Source organism: Globicephala melas, chromosome 13 (genome assembly GCF_963455315.2).
Source record: "Globicephala melas chromosome 13, mGloMel1.2, whole genome shotgun sequence".
NCBI lineage: Eukaryota > Metazoa > Chordata > Mammalia > Artiodactyla > Delphinidae > Globicephala > Globicephala melas.
This window is the reverse complement of record NC_083326.1, coordinates 83,762,207-83,781,234: the sequence shown is the minus strand read 5'-3', so window position 1 is coordinate 83,781,234 and position 19,028 is coordinate 83,762,207. Positions and strand designations below refer to the sequence as shown.

Here is a 19,028-nt window from a genome sequence, read left to right as displayed (position 1 = left end):
AACACAGACCTTTTTTGATCTTGAGGAAGGAGCTCTTATCTTCCAGAGAGACGTGTCTCTTGGATTTGCAGGTCTGAAGAAGAGAATTTGTAGATATCATGCTCCTGTTCATAGCCCAAGTACATAATCCAATTACAACCACTTACTGTAATTATCTGAGCAACATCAAGGGAATACTATTGAAAAAGAAAAGAAATCCTCAGAAGACCTACATGTGAGTATGAGAAGCAGCTGTCCTGCATAAAAGGCACACGAAGGAAAACGCACTCCACTTGGAACTTCAGAAGGGAAAATGTTGCTTCTGGAGCTGAAACATAGTATCGAGTCACCTCCCAATCCACAGAAAGAATAAATATATGACAGCATCAAATGTCATCATCAAATGACATCAAATGTCATTCCCTTGCTTAACTGTCCTCCATGGTTTCCTGATGTACTTAAAATCCAAATCCTTAACCTAAAAACCTGCATGGCCTTGCCCCCGAGCTCCCCGACCTCACGCGTGGCTTGGTGTGTGAGCCGCCTCTCCCCTACGTAAAGAAGGCCCCTGGCTAAGGCTCTATTTTAACCTCTTATTTGATTCCTTCAAAGCGCAGAGAACCTGTAATTATCTTATTGTTCCTTGCTTCTTGTTCTGTGTCCCGTACTAGACTATAAATGCCAGGAGGGAAGAACTCTGTCTGTTGCTCGCTGTTACATCCTGGCAAAGGGGAGGTGGGGAGGTGTTTCAGTTAGCATTTGTTGAACGCATCTCCAGAGCACTTTATGACACCGCCTCTCTCCTGCAGACGTGGCCTGCTTTCTTCTGCTACAGCAGATAAAGGTACATTTTCCAGTGCCTTGTTACCAGGCTTTTGATAACCAACATGGGACAAAATATATACCAAGCAGAAGGAGAGGAAACAGAAGAAAATTCCAAAATATTCAATCTGAAATCTTTTGAGGTTTAGGATGCCTTAGCCACCTTTTCATGCCCTGTTCTTTATACTCAGTAAGTGATACTTCAATTAATTAATGAAATTAACAGATCTTAAAATAACACTCTCCATAATATGTTTTATATAAATAAAGACAGGGTACATGAGGGATTGAGATTTCTTCAACATTAAAACTGCAAAATAAATTGCACTGTTTCTAGATGGAAGTGTTAGAATAATGAAATTCAACTAGATAAACAAAATTTCAGCAAAAAAAATATAGTCAATGTCTGAAAAAGTATATATGCATCTATCCTCTGACCCAGTAATCACACTTCTAGAGCTCTATCTCAAGATATACTGCAAACTAGGAATGACTGATGGCCCAGTTTATTGAGGCAGTACTTGTAACAGCAACATTGCCAACAACCCAAGGCCCGTCCACTGGGGAGTGGCTGAATCAACTCTGGGACTTCATTCAGTGGACAACTGCTCAGCCATTGAAAACAGGGAATGAGGAAGAGCATGATGTACTGATGTGAGTGAACCCAGATAACACTGTTCACTAAAAAAAAAAAAAAAAAAAAAAAAAAAAACACAAGGCATAGAATAATAGCTCAAACATGCTACCTTTTGTGCAAAAAAAGAGGGGAATATGAATTATTTAAATATTTCTTTACATGATGTATAAAAGTAAACATGGAGAAGGATAATACAAAATGAATTTTTTATTGAAATATAGTTAATTACAACGTTCTATTAGTTTCAGGTGTACAGCAAGTGATTCTGTTATACATATATATATATTCCTTTTCAGATCATTTTCCATCAAAGGTTATTGCAAGATATTGTGTATAGTTCCCTGTGCTATACAGTAGGTCCTTGTTGTTCACCTATTTTATATATAGTAGTGTGTATACGTTAATCCCAAACTCCTAATTTATCTTCCCACCCCCATTATCCCCTTTGGTAACCGTAAGTTTGTTTTCTATGTCTGTGAGTCTATTTCTGTTTAATACAAAATGAATTTAAATGGGAGGAAGGAGAAAAGGATGAAGTAAAGTTTCTCTGAATGTAACTTGTGATGTAGTTTTGACTTTGGAGACATATGAGTGTTTATAAATTCAAAAAATAAAACTAAATAAACAAGAAAAGCAATCCCTAAATTTTGAAAACAAAATGAAGAAAATGAACCTTAACTTTCAAGTTGGTGACACAGCCACAAACGACTTTTGAGTACAGCAGACTGATCATACACACTCGGGGGACATTCTGTTGATAAGTAAAGCTGCAAAGAAGTCAAACTTCTTTCAATAGTTTAACTTAGTTATAATAACGGTGGTGTTTTTATAAGGTAGGATAATGCAAGTGAGTCATTACGGCAATGTGGTTAGGAACCAAGATTCGAGGTGAGACAAATGAGACACAAATATAAAATCAAAGGTAAGGAAAAAAATCCTGTAACGTAAAATTTGACTTGGAAACATCAGTTTGAATTCATATCTTTTTTTTTCTTAAGGCTGTCCATCAAAAAGGCCTGGAAGCAATGACAACCGACAGCAATGGTCCCTTCCCTTATAGACCCTTTTCCACCAAATGGCACAGGGATCCTTGCAGAATGCCTGGTCTCAAGGCCAGAGCAGCACTTTATGAAGTGAGCCTGGGACACCTTGTCATGCCAGAATGTAAGAGAGTCATGGCAAAGGAACACAGATGCCAATTCATGAAGAGACTCCTGCTGGCCAAAAATGGGACAACTAAGCATCAAAAGGAATAATGAATGCAAGCCACTGAAACACACTAAATATACAAAACCCCCGAGTTCACAATGACGACAAGGGTTGGGGAGGAGCGGAAAAAGAGAGGGACAGACAGAGGCAGAGAGACAGACTCAAGGCACTAGACTAAACTGAAAGTTATAGGACACCAATTTTTACCTTTTTTGACACTTGGCAACTAAAAGGAAAGAATGAAAAATCCTTCGTCTATGAACTATCTTTCAAGATGATGCAACAATCCAGCTAGGAAACACGCAACCCTAACGATGCGTGATTCAGACCCCGGTAAGAAATGGGTGAAAACGTCAGATGAAAGGCTGATCGAGAACGTTTTACATTTTGAGGATCTGGCTGTCAACCCCTGAACCCACCAATCCATGATGTCAGCGTAACTCCAAGGGGCAACAGGAAACACACAGCGTCATCTGCAACATTCCTGCCAAGCATGCCTCCAGGACTCATTTTTATTTGAAGGAACTAGGAGGGCTAGAGGAACTACCAGGATACCAGCAGAAAAATATCAAAATGTGACGCAGTCCACAGGACAGCTACCCATTTCTGCAACAAGTAAATGGCATGGAGAAAGGGGGGGGGGGTTGGGCTGCTCTAGATTACAAAGACTTGAGATAGAACAACCGTACCAGCCAAATGTAACTTGAAGACCTACCTTCTTCAGAATCTGATTCAAATAGGCCAGCTGCTAAAACGGACAACTGGGGAAGCACCGTTAGGGACTAGGTATCAGATGACACAAGGAACACTGCTCACTGTATTCGGTGTGACAATGCCTTTGCAGTTGTATAAACAAATGTCTGTATTTTTTGAGATTTATACTGAAGTTTGTAAGAATGAAAGGACACGATGTCTGAGATGTGTCTTAAAATGCTTTGGCCAAAATAAAAACGACAGACAAAGCAAATGAGGGAGGATTGTTGTAACTGTTGCTTCTAGGTGATGGATAAATGATCAATAAGCTAATCTATCTTCCTTTGTGTATGTCTGTAATTTTTCATGATAACAAAACTGGTTCGTGTCGGGAAAACATTCTTTTCCTGCTCCTCCTGCAATGACAAACTGATCCCAGGACCCGGCACATTGCACAGAGGTGAAACTGAACTAAACAGATGCACTCCTCCAATGGCTGTGACTTCCCCAATCAATCCTGAGCACGTGAGAACGTGTGCACCGCAGATGTCACTGGAGAGCAGAGGGAAGGTGACGGTGACAAGCAGGGGACACAGGGAGCAGTGCTGCACTCCGCCCTCCTTCCCTCCTGAGCTAATTAACCGAGACGCCATGCGGTTCTCCTGGTGCCCTCCCTCAGAAATGAAGCAGTGAGGGTCAAGGCATCCATCCAGACTGGCCTCAGGAGAGGCTGACTCTGCTCAGAAGGGTGGAAACACCAAGCTCAGTGATGTGAAACTCCTACAGTTGTCGTACATGCACTCCCGCCAGAGTTTCTCTGGACGAGGAGTCAGGTACTGCCATTCCTTCCAGGTAAAATGCCTGTAAGTCTCACCGCATGAGGGCAAGCTACATTCTGCAGGAAAAAGCTCAAGCAAAAGAACCTCCAGCAAATTTGCCATGTGACCAACCAAAAAAACAAAAGGAGGACAAACCACCACCAAGGATCCTCACTGTAGCCTTTCCTAAAATAGCACCTGCCTCACTGCTTCCGTACATACAAAGGAGACTGTAAACCCAGCGAGTAGGTAGATGCCACAGAAGTCTACAGATCCCAAGGGCACAATGTCCCCAAGATTCTCTCACTCAAGACGACGTCTCCTATCCAATGTCCCATAATGGCTTTCAAGGGGACAGCCCATTGTTTGACTGTGAGGCCACCTGGGAGACCTGAGGAGGGAGGAACCTTGCACTGAGGTCACCTGGCACTGCCACGGGCAATGTCCCATCTGTCCACGAGACCTCAGGGGCACCCTCAGCAGTACAAGCCTTCAATTTATATTTGAGGAGAACCTCTCAAACAGGAAGGTTAGAGTCCGGCTGAGAAGTGACAGGAAGAAAGCTTCAAGTAGCCCATCTGCCTCAAGTCCCCACCTTCCATGAAAAGAGCCCTCTTCTCTCCCTGTAGTTTGTCCATTAGCAGCTGTGCCTCATCTAAACCTTGTGACACTAAACAATACCTGAATTTGTACCCATCTCCCAGCACAGTTAAAAGTGAGGGATCAGCTAATAAACAACTGTGGCTGAAATGCGAGGAAGTAAAAAACTGAGTCCTAAATACAAAGAAACTATGCCCTGAGAGAATAAAAGCTCTGGGCCCTGGCATTGGAAAGGGTCATCTGGAAACAGAGACGCAGGATTAATGGGCTGGGAGAACGGAGCTGTTGCCCTTTGAGTGCTGATCGGGCCAAGAGCTCTCAATTCTAGACGCAGATTCAACCACCACTGTGCTCAGGAGGTAACACTACTACCAGACTGTGGTCTGAGGCACCGCGTCTGCTGCAGTGGCCTTGAATTTCCTTGCAGGCAGATATGCCTGCAGGGAGAGGAGCCCACTCTGGTCACACCTGCAGGGGGCAAAGGTCAAGAGGAAGGTACAGAGGGGGGACGCTGATTTTCTCTCCAAATTTCGGCCTGAATCTGTTGCAGAACTTGAAGATAACAGTCCCTCCACCCTAGGAGGAAGCTCAGGACACTGGGGAGGAAGATTCTGAACGTGGATTTTGAAAGAGGATTATTTAAACTACTTCTGTATACGCCTTTCACGTATTACTCTCTTTTACACAGCTGGCCCCAGAATATGATTCTGCACAGGAAAAATGGGCGAACTAGTTTTTCAGATTTCTTGTTAAAATGATCCGATGCTTGCAAAATAGAAGGACCCAGGCTGCACAGGGCAGGTGTTGAAGAACGAACAGAAGAGCAGGCGAGCAGGACACTGAGAGTCACTGTCCCACAGGGCCCTGGCGCTGGGCTGACGGGAGGCGTCAGTGTGGCTGCACTCAGCAGAACCAACCACCCAACACAGAGGCGCAGGCCGGGCAATGGCGACCAGCAGACGCTCCAGAACGCTGACTCGGATCTCGATCACACTCAGTACAGGTTGGACGTGAAATCAAGACCAACCACCCTGACCCAGCAGGAGAGAAATCCAGTCACGCTCGTCAAGGAGTTGGCACCAGAAGCCTCGCCCTCAGACTGTACCCGCGCACCAGGCCGGCTGCTGTTGTGTGCTGTGCTGCAGGTCCTTCTACAGTATTAAGGTTCCTATAAAGCATTAAATATAAATAACCCCACCCTAGAGTAGCAGACTCTTTAATACATCAGTTAAATCTATGTCAACAGAGATCAAACTAACTTCCCATCTAGAACCAGATCTGCCAGAACATGTGGTTTATAGTTCTGTCACTCGAAGGGATAAGGGCATACTTTCTGGGAAAGATAAAAATGAAACAGAATAGGAAAGAAGACATTCCTATGCCTCCAGCCTCAACCAAAAACCCCACCACCAACTGCAGTGCGCTGCACCGGCCATGTGACTCATCTCCCCCACTTGTAGAGCAGGCATTGTCATGGGGCCTGGAGAAGATTCTCAAAGATAACCAAAGTGCCGTAGCTCAGATGATGATGCCCTAGACTAGTCACTGTGAAATATAAAGACTCCAAATCAACTTGCAGGTCTCTTAATTACTGGGAAGTGTTTTACGGGAAGATCCCTGTGTTCCCAGCTGCCCTAACACATGTTGGTTCATGCCATGTTGTTTAGTGTTTGATTTATAAATGATACTCAAGAGAATCCAGCTCACCCAGAAGCAGGCCTAGAAGAAAGTCACCATTGATGCAACAGTCCTGGAAATTGAACTCAGATGCAGGATCGGCACATGCGTGCATGCAGGTATACGTTCCACAAACATGTAGCACCCAGCATTTGTCAGGCAGCGGGCTACACTCTGCAAGATCCTATGAAGAACAACACAGCCACGGCTTCTGCATTCGTGTGGTTTACAGTCTAGGAGAGGAAGGAGACAGGCCCAGCATCATGCAAGTGGTGCTGTGGCCGAGCAGGCCCCAGGGACACAGCTGCACGAAGGGGGGCATACTAACTAGTCTTTCGTGACAAGGAAGACTTCTAGTAAACTCTACTTTTAGACTGAAACCGAAAGGACAAACCGAATTAACCATGAAGGGTAGGAGGACAGAGGGTCTTGGCCTAGAGAAGGGCAAGTGTCTAGAGACAACCAGGACCACCAAGCCTAGGAGCACACGTTCAGCATGTGAAAGGCAAAAGGGGGGCTCTGCCCCGCTCTTACCTCTACCAGATTATGATGTGAACGGACACTTCCTTAGAATAAAACTCTAAGGTTCAAAGTCAAAGGGGAGTGGGCAGCAATGGAAAAGAATGTTCCGTCTGGAAATGAGAGGGGAGGCTTTCTAATTGATTTGTAGCTTCTGCTGTGGCCACCTCAGCCGTAGGAATCCCTCCTCAGAGCCTGGCCAGTGAGGGAGTGTGGCTCATTCCCGCGGGACCAAGACAGAGCCTGCCTGCGTGTCACAGCCTGGGACAGGGTGGGGAGCATACAAAACTCCACTCACCCGTCCCTGCCACTCCCCTTCCCACAGCAACGGTGACTCCACATCTCCCGAAATCATCATAAACCCTGCCAAGGGATCACCTGCTAGAGCAGTCGGAAGACTACATGCCCCCTAACGGGCCAAGAATATGAAAAAGCTCCAGCCTCACCCAGAAGTCCTGATCGCTAGAAAACATTCCAAAAAGAAATAAGATTCCACTCTTCCTCTACACTCGTCAAAGCCGATGAAAACCTACAGTCAATCCGACAGCATGATCCTGAGAGCGTGAGTCTCTGTGTAGCGCCAGTCCCGCTTCCCCAGCTGCCCCCACTCCTTCCAACGCTCAGCCCACTGAAAGCCGCCTCTCACCCCGAGAAGTAGCACTTTCTGCCAACCTTTTTTATCCTGCAAAAAACACACACTTGCCAGCTCTTCCACCAACAGTGTGACTTTAAGCAACTCACTTAAGCCTAAGACTCAATTACCTCAAACGTAAAAGAGAAATGATACTCATATCCATCTCTCGGGGCTGTTACGAAAATGAAATGAGACAATGCACAAGCCTAGGCCCCATAAACTCTCCCCCGTCCTTCCCTCAACTCGTTGAACATCGGGAAGGCATGCTGTTTACTGGAGGGTGGCTTCAGGAACCTGCAGTGCTCAGCCGTCAACCTGTCACCTCCCAGCGTCCATACGCTTTCCTGACTGCAAACTCACTTCCTGTTCGGGATCACCTCTCCCTGTCTACGCAGCACTGATGGGCCAATAAATCAGGGTGCTCTATCCTCCCACAGTGAAAACCGAGTCCCCAGACCTTCCCCTCCTGAGTTGGGGAAAATGCTAATAAATACTGGCTACAGAATGACAAAGCAATTCTTTTCCCTAAAAACTCCTCTTTTATCCAATTTCCTAGCTCAGAGTCAGCTGGGTTTGCCATGGTATCCATCTCTTCCTTCTCCTCTGTCCCTGCTACGCACAGAAATGTTAAAGTCTGCTCTAAAATACATCCTTCACATTCTGTTTTCCTCGCTCACTCCAGGTTCAAGGCCTCTCCTACAACACACTAAGCCAAGAGCCTGACAAACGGCCTGGTTCACCTTAAAACCATGCTCCAGCAAGGCGCGCTAGGTCAGATGCCTTCTGGGATCCAGCAGGGAATATAACCGTGTGCTCTTGTCCGGCTTAAGACATCAGGGGCCAGGGGGCCCCTCCCACCTACTCCCCTTAAAAGCATTCATTCCTACAAATAAAACGTCAGCAGGCTGAAATCAGTCCACCAGCCACAAGTTGAGTCTCTTGCAAAAAACCCAACTTGTGAGCACGGGATACTGAACAACTGTCCAACCTCGGGAAGCTCAGTTCTTTCCAGTTACTGTCGTAGACCAGCAGTTCTCAAAAACCAAGACTCTTGGGGGTTCCAAAACCCTTATAAAACAAGATCAAAATGATTTTCAAAATAACAGTACGATGTAGTTTACTTTTTTCACTGTGCTGACACTTGCATGGAGGGTGCAGAAATACTGGCTGGTAAACTGCCGACTCCTCAGGCCCCTCACACAGAGCCCTACGGCAGAGGCACCACGCGATACCTGTAGTCAAAGTGTGCTTCACCTCCAGGGGCTCACAGTAAGCCAAAGTTTCACTTAAGAATATCCTTGGGCTTCCCTGGTGGCGCAGTGGTTGAGAGTCCGCCTGCCGATGCAGGGGACACGGGTTCGTGCCCCGGTCCGGGAGGATCCCACATGCCACAGAGCGGCTGGGCCCATGAGCCATGGCCGCTGAGCCTGCGCGTCCGGAGCCTCTGCTCCGCAACGGGAGAGGCCACAGCAGTGAGAGGCCCGCGTACCGCCAAAAAAAAAAAAAAAAAAAAAAAGAATATCCTTGAAGAAGCAATAAAAAAATAATTTTACTAAATCTAGACCCTTTTATTATATTAATTACATTTATGTTAAACATATTATGTTTATTACATTGATATGAAATACATACAAATATATTTTCAATGTATATTTATCATATTCTAGATTAAAATGGAAGCATACCAGGTCGCATACCCAAGGGCAATGGTTGCCTAAAGGAAAAGCATTTGTATAAATGTAACTGTCTGAGCTGCAAGCTGAACCGCCTCTTCTTCTCGACAGAACATCATTTTTACTTGAGTGACTACACACTTGCTATGCAGACTTAGGTGCTGGACAGACATCTCAGATAACAGGAAACTGATGGTATTTACTGCCAACTGTCAAATCCGAGCTTTCAAGTGAAAATTGGGATTTTGGAAAACTCCTGTCACCATGAGCTCTCCAGCTTCCTGAGACTTGAAGACTTTCCTGATGAGACTGACAGCAACACTTACCGTGAATTTTCTGATATTACATGTAATGGAACATATAAACATTCTCAGGATCTGCAAAAAGTGAACCAATGTTGCCCAAATGACCAATGTGTCAGGTAACAAATCACTGTGGGTAAAAGATCTATTCAAAGTACAAAAGAGACCAGGGATTTTTAACATAGCACAGTACAAAAGGTTCACCGATAGGACTGCACACTGCAACTAACCTGTAGGAACCTACCACTTGTCAAGTTTCGGTATCGTGTCACAAATGAACTCACAATTACCTGAAAAGGCTACCGAAATCCCTTTTTCAATTCTCTTGTCTGTGAGGCTGGATGTCTTCATCTACTTCAGCTAAAACAACATATTGCCAAAGATTGAACACAGAAGCAGATGTAAATATTGCCACTCTTCCTACTAAATGTTTTCTTGTTTTAGAAAATAGCTATTTTTCATACAAATGTAATTTGTGTTAATGTGTAATGAGTTTGTCATTATTTTTAAATTAATTTTTTTGTGAAGTTTTAGTCTTCATTTCTATTATAAGCATCAATGCCCATAACCCACACAGACAGAAAGCTCTTTGAGGTCCGTAAATAACACTTCTTAAAGCGTAAAAGGATCCAAAGACCAAAAAGGGGTTGAGATTCCATCTCAAACCGACTTTTTTTTTTAAAGCTGAAAGTATGTGAACAAACTGTAAGATGAACACTTACTTATAGCTAGTAATTTCCATCATCAGCCATCATTATTCTGGTTGTAAGAAAAATACCCTCCAAATTCCTCTACAATAACCCCAAAGTCAAGTTCCGTACATGAGAAGATTAAAAGATGAACACTACAAGAAATAACTCTTTACCCAGAGAGATGTTTTATAAAGGATTCAGAAATTATCCCATTAGGCAGAAGTCACTAATGTGTTCCTCTAAGACCTTGATTTCCGTTCCAAGGCCTTGTGATTCTTATCATCCTATATGGTTCCCCCTGGACATAATGGATGCCCCTGTTCATGGACAGAGAACATGGAACGTGTCCCCAGCACGGCTAGGAACTCGTCCTCCTCACAAACCATCAGGAAGTCCCACAAATCAACTCACTCAGATAGTAATTGGGCAGTGGTATGCTAAGGAACCTCTGCTTGGCCCTTTTCTACAGGCCTCGGCAACAAAAAATAAATGGAAAGGCTGTTCAGGTCCCTGGTGCCTGCATGCTGCAGAGGAACAGGGCTAAGAAGTTCAAGGCCATCCCCGTGTGCTGCAGGGACCTGGGCACACGACAGAGGCAGCATCTACCTCCTTGTTAATCTCACTACCAGAAAATTCCAGTCTAAACTACACATAACAGGGTATAGCTGACCTAGATACTCAAGCTCCACAGGCCCAGTCCACCTCATCTCTGCTCGGCTACCTGTCTCAGAATAACTTGATTATAGCAGTCACTTGTAACGCATCGATTAGGACTGTGAATGTCAAGCCCACTCTCTTTTGCTCCTACATCACCATCGGTCCTTCAATAGAAGATATCAGCGGCCTGGAAGACACCCAGGCTGGCTGCCCAAAAGGCCCTTCCTATTTCCCACACTTTTCCCAGTACGTCACTTCTCAAGCTACCAGGGCCGCTTCTCCTCATTACAGTCCCTCTGCACGGGCCCCGGGCCACCTCTACGGTAACGGGTCACAGGGAAGTCCACCTTGTAAGGTCCTAGCCCTCGCACCTTGGTGGCTGGCTTCCCCCAACACTCTACGGCAGCCCCAAAGGCCTCCAGCTAGTCCGCTCCCACACCTCATCTGCCCTCAATGACAACCCCCTGCAAGGCCCAACTGCGGGCCGCGTTCCTGACGTGTGCTTCTCACTCACAGAGGTGAGAACACAGGCTTCCTCATCCTCCAGGCTGACCTCAGGAACGGGAAGCTGGAGGCAGTCCAAGCTGAGGGGAGCCTCGCTTACAGTGGCTCAAGCACGCAGCTCTCTCCGGGGCCTAAATCTCCCGGGGCCAAATGCCCAGCCTCACAACACGGTCCAGGCTTCTATCCACCTAAGGGCCAGTTCAGGTGCTCACGCGCTGCACCTACTCACTGGCGTACCACACGCTTCGGAAAACCACGGTGGCCTCAAAGCAGGCTCCTGAAACAGTCCGTCAGTCACCGGCCACTGGCTGCCATTCACGCGGCGTCTACTCAGTAACCTGCCCTGACCCCTGTTCCAACACTCCCCGACCTGGCGCTCAAGCAGCACTTCCTGAATCCACCACTGATTATCAGCTGCCTTGGTAATTTATAGGGACAGTTTCCCTGAGGGCACTGAGGCCAACTTTTTAGGTCAAAGGGGTTTCTGAGTCTGAGCAGGAGTCTCCAACTCACCTTTAATGACAACAGTGGGTTTTACATCACTTCTGATGCCTTCCTCTCTGCTTCCCCGCCACCAGTGGGTGAGAAAAGACTCCAATCTAGTGTGACCCCTGAGCACTAAAAGAGAGCCCCTGCCACTGGCTTCCTCAGCCGCTCGCCCAGGATCTCCCAGGGGGCCACCTTATCCCTACCCCGACCACGTTTCCTACTTGGGGCCCCACGTGTGTGGGCTCCTCTCTCCCCGCCCCCTATTCCTGCCCACACGTCCTGAAAGTCCTAGGTTCCCTGACCTCGCGCCTAATAAAGTTCTCAGTGGCTAAGGATCTGGGCTCTGGGTTTTAATGATCCGTAGGGAAGAGAGCTGCTTTGCTCGTGTCCTTGGGACAACTGCTCTTCGTGTGACTTGGTTTAATGACTCCTAATGGAAAAAAGACAAAAGGAACCACGCCTGATTTTTCTTTAACTAGAAATTATCTCAGAGGCTATGAAATTAGGTCTGGAGAAGGGCAACAAAAAGTATAGAGGGAGTGAGGCCAAGTTTTCTTCTGGGTCTGAGAAGGAAGTCTGAGAAGGACAACTGCCTGTGTGATTACGGTGATAAAGGATGACATAGGTATATACTCCTCAGCTTCCCTCCAGCCCAGTCCTCCCACAAAAATGACCTCTGGAATGACACAGCGGGGCGTGGGCCTGGCTCTGCCGCTTGCTGTGTGACCCCGGTTGACCTAAGACTGATCTGTAAAAATATGGATAGTCGTGTCTACAACCCTTTGCTGTGATAATTAAAGAAGATAATAAGTGGGAAAGTACTTATCAGAGTGCCCACAGCTTGGCTGAAGCCAAATAAATGCGAGTTTCCTTATTTCCCTTATTTTGACTAGTGCATGACACACTCCTTCATTTGCCTCATCTCACAGGCAGAGGCCTCCCAAGACCCCCCAGTGTGCCTCCCAGTAATTACGGTTCCTCCTCTGCTCCAAGTCAAGCGCTGCTTTCACACCTTCGTGTCTGTCTCCTGCACCTCCCGCTTCTACCCAGCAGTTTTTCCTTCTTGACTCTCTATTCATAGGATTGTCTTAAAATCCTTGACTGCAGTGACATTTCCTCACACTCTGGACTCCACCACCACACCACCTGTTCCCTGCTCTTCGACACTGTACACAGGAACGCCCAAGGAATGGGGCACGATGTGATCTGCTTCACTGATGGCCCCTATGTGAGTACCACATATAAGGCCCAAGTTTACCTTATCTAGTAAATGTGTAACATCTATATACATTAGGAATCATAATAATTTGGTGGGTGGAACACTGGGCTTGCAGTAAGAAGTTCTAAGTCCAAATTCTTGATCTGACACTGAACAGCTGTGTGGGCACAGATCACTCATTCTCAGCCTCAACTCACTCATCCAGGAAATGGATGGTCAGACCCACTGTTAGTCATACAGATGCTCACCCTCGCTCTCATCACGGAGCTTAAGGGCCTCTGCCTCATTGTGTCCCCAGGAAGGAGCAGCAAAGACCGGGAAGCAGTGGGGGGTATGGGAGGGGGACTGAGAACAAAAGCTTTTCGGGACACAACAAGGATGCTTAGAGAGTCAATGCACCTAAGCACTACAGCCTGTAAGACTGTGCCCTCGCCTGCATAGCCTGCCTTTTCCTGTCCCTTCCCTTTGGCTGATTCCATTGGCTTTGTCTTCCTCAGGGGACCAGCCTTTCACAACTGGGCCAGGGGATTCCCCTGCTCCAAGGCCTGCAGGAGTGGGGCCGGGGCAGGGCCGGGACAGCAAGCACAGCAGGCTCAGGTCAGAGGAGCTCTAATGTGCAGTGAGAATGACTCTCGTTTATCAGACTTGATTCCTCCTCGTACTGCTGGAGGAGTAAGAACTACAGGGACAAAATCCACGTTCGGGCCTAGGAGAAAAAGGACCAGAGACTAGAAAGCTCAAGCCACCCTCAGGGAGAAGCAAAGGAAATACCTGAAGGTCACACAGGGCCTGGCCAGCTAAAGGAAGGATACACACAGACTGGGCCCAGGAGACCGCGACAGAAATGAAAAGTGGATTTTTAACAGGACTGTCCCCAGTGATGCTGGGATTGGGAGTATAACGGTAGTTCGCAGGTCAGAAAATTAGAGATTTGGGATTCTGTTTTTTTTATGCATTTTAAAAATTGTGGTTAAAACTACATAATATAATGTACCATCTTAGCCATTTTTCAGTGTAGAGTTCAGTAGTGTTAAGTATGTGATGTGCACATTATTGTGAAACCTCTCCAGAACTTTTTCATCTTGCAAAACTGAAACTCTGTACCCACTGAACAACTCCCCCTTCCATTCTGCTTTGTTTCTATGAATCTACTTTAAATATCTCAGATTCTGGCTATTTTTATACCTGGGTCACAACCTGTAACTTGTTCTGTTTGGCAAACCAGGTAAGTATGTATGGGCGTGACAGAGCTGTGCAGCAGGCTCACTCAGGAAGCACGAATTGCAAGAGCAGCTAACTTCCTACAGCCACACAGAGACAAGCATAATCCTACAACCGCACAGGCCATGGCCATCAGAATTCAGGATTAGCATGGAGAGAAACGCATCACCACCCCACTCTCAAAATGAGCCAGGGAATGGTTACAAAACCCAGTGCAGAACGTCAGCATTCAGGCTTTTGACCTGGTAGGACTAGCACCTGAGGGTGATCAGTGCCATTTTGGAAACATACGCTATTAAAGACTACTAACAAATTTGGCCAGTGGTCCCAGCGAACCCTCCTCACCTCCAGGAACTCTAGGCAGAAATGTGCATAGGACTGAACCAGAAATACAAAACACATGAATACTTCATCATTAGCTAGGCCTGTGAATCCCATTCCTGATGCAGCATTCCACAGTGGGGCTAGATCACATGGAGAACTCCTTTTCCCTCTGTTAGTGGTAACCTTGAGCTTGAGACCAAAGTAATTATGGGCAGAACAGGAATTCATAAACTACTAGGCCTGTATCTCAAGTCTTACTACTCATAAAAAAGGAGGCTGACTGAGGGGACCCAAGTCAACACCAGAGAGAATGGAGCCACAAAGGGACAGAGAAGAGAGAAAGATCATTTGCCACCATGCCCAGGTAGACTCGCCCAGGCTTCCAGACAGGGCCGTGGCCTGGAAGTCAACCCAGCACCCGGAGGAAGAGAGGAGAGCAGCCTCTCTTCCCCTGGGCTGGTCAGGAGCAGCCCCAGCCTTCCCACCCTGCCAAGTAGAGTCAGGAAAGAGAAAGACACCACACCTCCCCACAGGCTGAACCTTCTCACTGTGCACGGTAACTACACCCACTACGGCAAAGGCCACTGAAACGTCCTTTATCTCACTGAGTCAGTTCTCCTCGTGCAGGAGGGGCGTGAAGTCAGGGCAGGGAGAGGCCCAGAGCTGAGAACTCAACCTCTGGCAGTGAGGGAAAAAGATGAGAAGCCACATGCCCCAGGCCAACAACCACTGAGACAGGGTTCTCCTTCCTCTTGCTGACCAGCCATGCATAGCAAGAATGTAAAGATTTATCATGAACGTAAACCACAGCGATCCAGACTGCGTGTTCAACTGGAGTATTTTGGATTTCAGCAATGACCAAATAAAGAGGAACAAATACCTGTCCTACGTAAAATATATGTTGTCTTCTTGAGTCAAGCTGAAGGAAAAAAAAAATTATTTAAAAATGATCACAAATCCAAAGGCTCAAAAGAAAATGAAGGAAAAAAATGCTTGTGCTGGAAACACGCTGCTCTCAGAATCATGTCTGCACAGAGACTGATGTAACAGAGTCCCCAATAAGAAGACTTTCAGGAACTCAAATTTAAGGAGAAAGCTGCTGTTCAGACTTTGGAAGAAAACACCAGAAACTTACGGAGTAACAAACTCAGCTTAAAAACAAGCTGTGATATCTCAGTGAAGACAGGACCAATGGGAAAGAAAACCAGGAGGGCATCAGTCTAAAAAGCAGGTTTCTGGTCCCGAAGGCCTTCAGGACAGCAAAGGAAAATGGAACAGAGAGAGCAAAGCTTTAGTAGCCAATGGCTTACATGAAATCAAGAAAATCAGACTCCAGAGGTACAAAGAGGAACTCCAGATGGGACAAAGGTGCTTCTGCTGTCTTCAGAGTTAAGGAAAGTTGTCTAAGGCCTAGAGACCTCAAAGCCAGAGAGAGGCAAGAGCTTTCTTAGAAAAATCATGAGACAGGGAGACTTTCTTCCTCACTGAGTCCGAAAGGGAACATGCTTAGAAAAAACTCCAGAGACAGTTTCGGTTTAGAAATAGTTGAGGGCGATTCTCCATCGAGGAAAACGGTCAAACAAGGGGAAAACTTACCACAGTGACAGAAGTCAAAACCCCCAAGACATTCCAGAAGAAGAGGCAGAGGCAGGGCCCACAGTGGCTGAAGGGCAACAAAAGCCTCGGGATCCTGCTGGGTTAGAAACATGCAGAGAGAAAAGTAGAAGGTTTGTATTATGGAGAATTTAGGATCACAAAGCTTTTTGAAGAGCTGACTATTATACATGTGGGGTCCCAGCTCAGAAGATAGGTAGACCCACTTATATTTAGGATTTATATAAAAATATGGAATTCAAGGCCTATAGGGCCGAACAGAGGATGAGAAAGCCTGAGAAACTCTAGAAAGGAAATTCCAGGCAAGCCTGCACAACTTCCCTTCAAGATATAGGAATTCTAGTATCATAAGTAGCATCTTGATAGGAACTTTATCCAAATTGAGTTTTAGGTTCACACTGGATACTGAGTAACTGACTCGGATTGGCTGGAATCCTAGAGAGTCTAAAATCAATACTGTTTTTCTCACTTATTTTCCAGGTGAGAGGCTGCTGAAGGAGCAGAGACTACAGGCGGGGTGAACGAGTTCATACCCTGGTTTTACCACACGCTAGCTGTGCAACCTTCACCTAAGAGATTAAGAGTGGGGTTAATGGAGATAATAAAAGGCAACTGACCTTGAAAGGTAACATTATAAGGTAGTTTAAGGGTTAAATAAATTAACGCATGACAAGTATTTAAAACAGTGCCTATGGTCTTCCCTGGTGGCACAGTGGTTGAGAGTCCGCCTGCCGATGCAGGGGACACGGGTTCGTGCCCCGGTCCGGGAAGATCCCACATGCCGCAGAGCGGCTGGGCCCGTGAGCCACGGCCGCTGAGCCTGCGCATCCGGAGCCTGTGCTCCGCAATGGGAGAGGCCACAACAGTGAGAGGCCCGCGTACCGCGAGAAAAAACAAAAGAACAAAAAACAGTGTCTAGAAACTGTTAAGGGCTCAACGAAGTTTAGCTATCATTATCATTATTTTATTTATTCCATCTACTTCCTTCCCTCTCTGCTATATTCTAAAACTGCTAAGAGTAGTTTGGGTATAGATTCCAAGATGTATTTTAAAGTTCGGGGAACATCTCTTTTCCTTGGGAAGTGATGACACATTAAGGGAGTTAGGGATCAAACTGCTGCCATGTTAACATTCGGATGCAACATTCTCCTAAATTTGGGGAATCTAGGGACGGTGCTAAGTTACTATATGTCTATATAGCTCCCCAGAAATCTGGGGGGAAGGAAACATGCAAATGATACGAGGTTGGAGTTAAGCCAACTCTGCTAACATCTATCTGAAGCAGCTCTATCACTTCAGTAGAAACCACTAACATGAGAAATGGAGTCCTACAGACTGCCCTGAGTGACCCTGCAACATCTGAAACTGAATCAAATGGGGAGAAAAAGGAAAACCAAAAATGCTTTCAATATATTTAGGGATTTTAGTTTCTAAAATGGGAACAAAGGGTTGACTCAGAATGAAGGTTGTTAATAGGATATACTTTAAAGGGCAGGAATTTCAAATGGTTGAGAGGGGGCCAGGTTTTTTCTTCCTTGCTGAATTACACATGCCAATCATGGTGCCTGCAAATCCTACAGATGGGAACGGCCTCAGCTTTAAGGATAGGCCCAGCTGCTGCAGACCATATAACCGCTCCATCTCGCCTCACCACAGGGTCTTAGACTATGTGCAGACACCTGACCCATGAGCTTAACAGTGACCTCTGCTGTGGCCTGGAATAACAGTAAAAGCTGCAACAAAGTTGTATTCCCAATCTCTCTCTCTCAGGAATCTAAACAATATTGAAAATGAGGTGATGAGCCAGGAGACATGAAGCTGAAAGGTTACTACGTACAAAGGAACTGGAGCGGTCACGAGCAATCACAGCAAACCAGAGTCATGAGGAAGTAGAATCTCTAAGTAAGGTAGAGAAAAGATAGATGGGATAGGAAAAAAGAAAAAACCAGATGGCAGCAAGAGGAAAAAGACACAAAGGAAAGACAGCTGCCTTGAGACCCCACTGTCGATTGGAGAGACTACTTGTCTCCGAGCTGACTTAGTTAACGACAGTTTTCTGGCCCAGGTGCATCCTTACGCCATATCCCGTTTCCTAAAATGGAATGGATCTCTGCTCCTTGCAACAGAAAATCGCTAACTAAAACAGTTACTTCAGCTCCCCTGAGGATGGAGTTTTCCCAGGAGGCAGCTCGGTGCCTCCAACCAACAGACTCCTGGCAAGTCCACCCCAGCCAGACGTGCCTAGATGTCGCAACAGAACGGGGCGGGGGGGGGGGGTCTCATTCCCTAGGCTCCTTCGGCACAGGCCCTAGGGCTTATGAGCATCTCAATGGCCTATGAAAATGTTTGAGACCTGAAAAAAATATTTACTGGATGTAAAATATGAAAATAAAATCATAAAATCAAAGTTAATAAATGTTTAATGCCTACAACTAGTCTAACGAAGCTTAACTCACAGTTTTGTATAAGCTAATTTCATGTGGGATGTGGGTACATTTTTTTAATACGTTTGATACGTGACATGGTAAAGGCCACCGAAGATAAGAGTGCTGAGGCCTTCTAAGGACTGCAAACCAGTCCCGCGGAAGGAGACATGCTTGGGTGTAAGCTGCAACCCGCCCACCCTGCCCTCCGCAGAAGTTTACACTTAAATATTATGCCTTACTACTCAAAACTGAGCAGTCTGAAGTTAGAACTCAAGCCTCACCTCCCAAATTTAAACACACTGTAACTTTGGCACTCCTG

The 19,028-nt window shown here is 46.1% G+C and overlaps 2 protein-coding genes across 7 annotated transcripts in view; both read right to left on the bottom strand.

Annotated features, from left to right (window-relative positions):
* ZNF664 (zinc finger protein 664) overlaps positions 1–19,028 on the bottom strand; it is a 33,667-nt gene that overhangs the window by 2,954 nt on the left and 11,685 nt on the right. Inside the window, exons 2-4 of one of the 6 annotated variants that reach the window (XM_030860060.3) lie at positions 16,266–16,362; positions 213–307; positions 10–73 (exon numbers count right to left, since the gene is read on the bottom strand). The gene's annotated coding sequence lies outside the window, so the exon portion shown is untranslated. The remainder of the gene's footprint in view (positions 1–9; positions 74–212; positions 308–16,265; positions 16,363–19,028) is intronic. The other 5 variants (XM_030860062.3, XM_030860057.3, XM_030860063.3 and 2 more) reach the window with 5 other exon arrangements.
* Positions 1–19,028, bottom strand: part of RFLNA (refilin A) — a 236,653-nt gene that overhangs the window by 206,036 nt on the left and 11,589 nt on the right. The window contains exon 2 of the mRNA XM_060310234.2: positions 16,266–16,359. The gene's annotated coding sequence lies outside the window, so the exon portion shown is untranslated. The remainder of the gene's footprint in view (positions 1–16,265; positions 16,360–19,028) is intronic.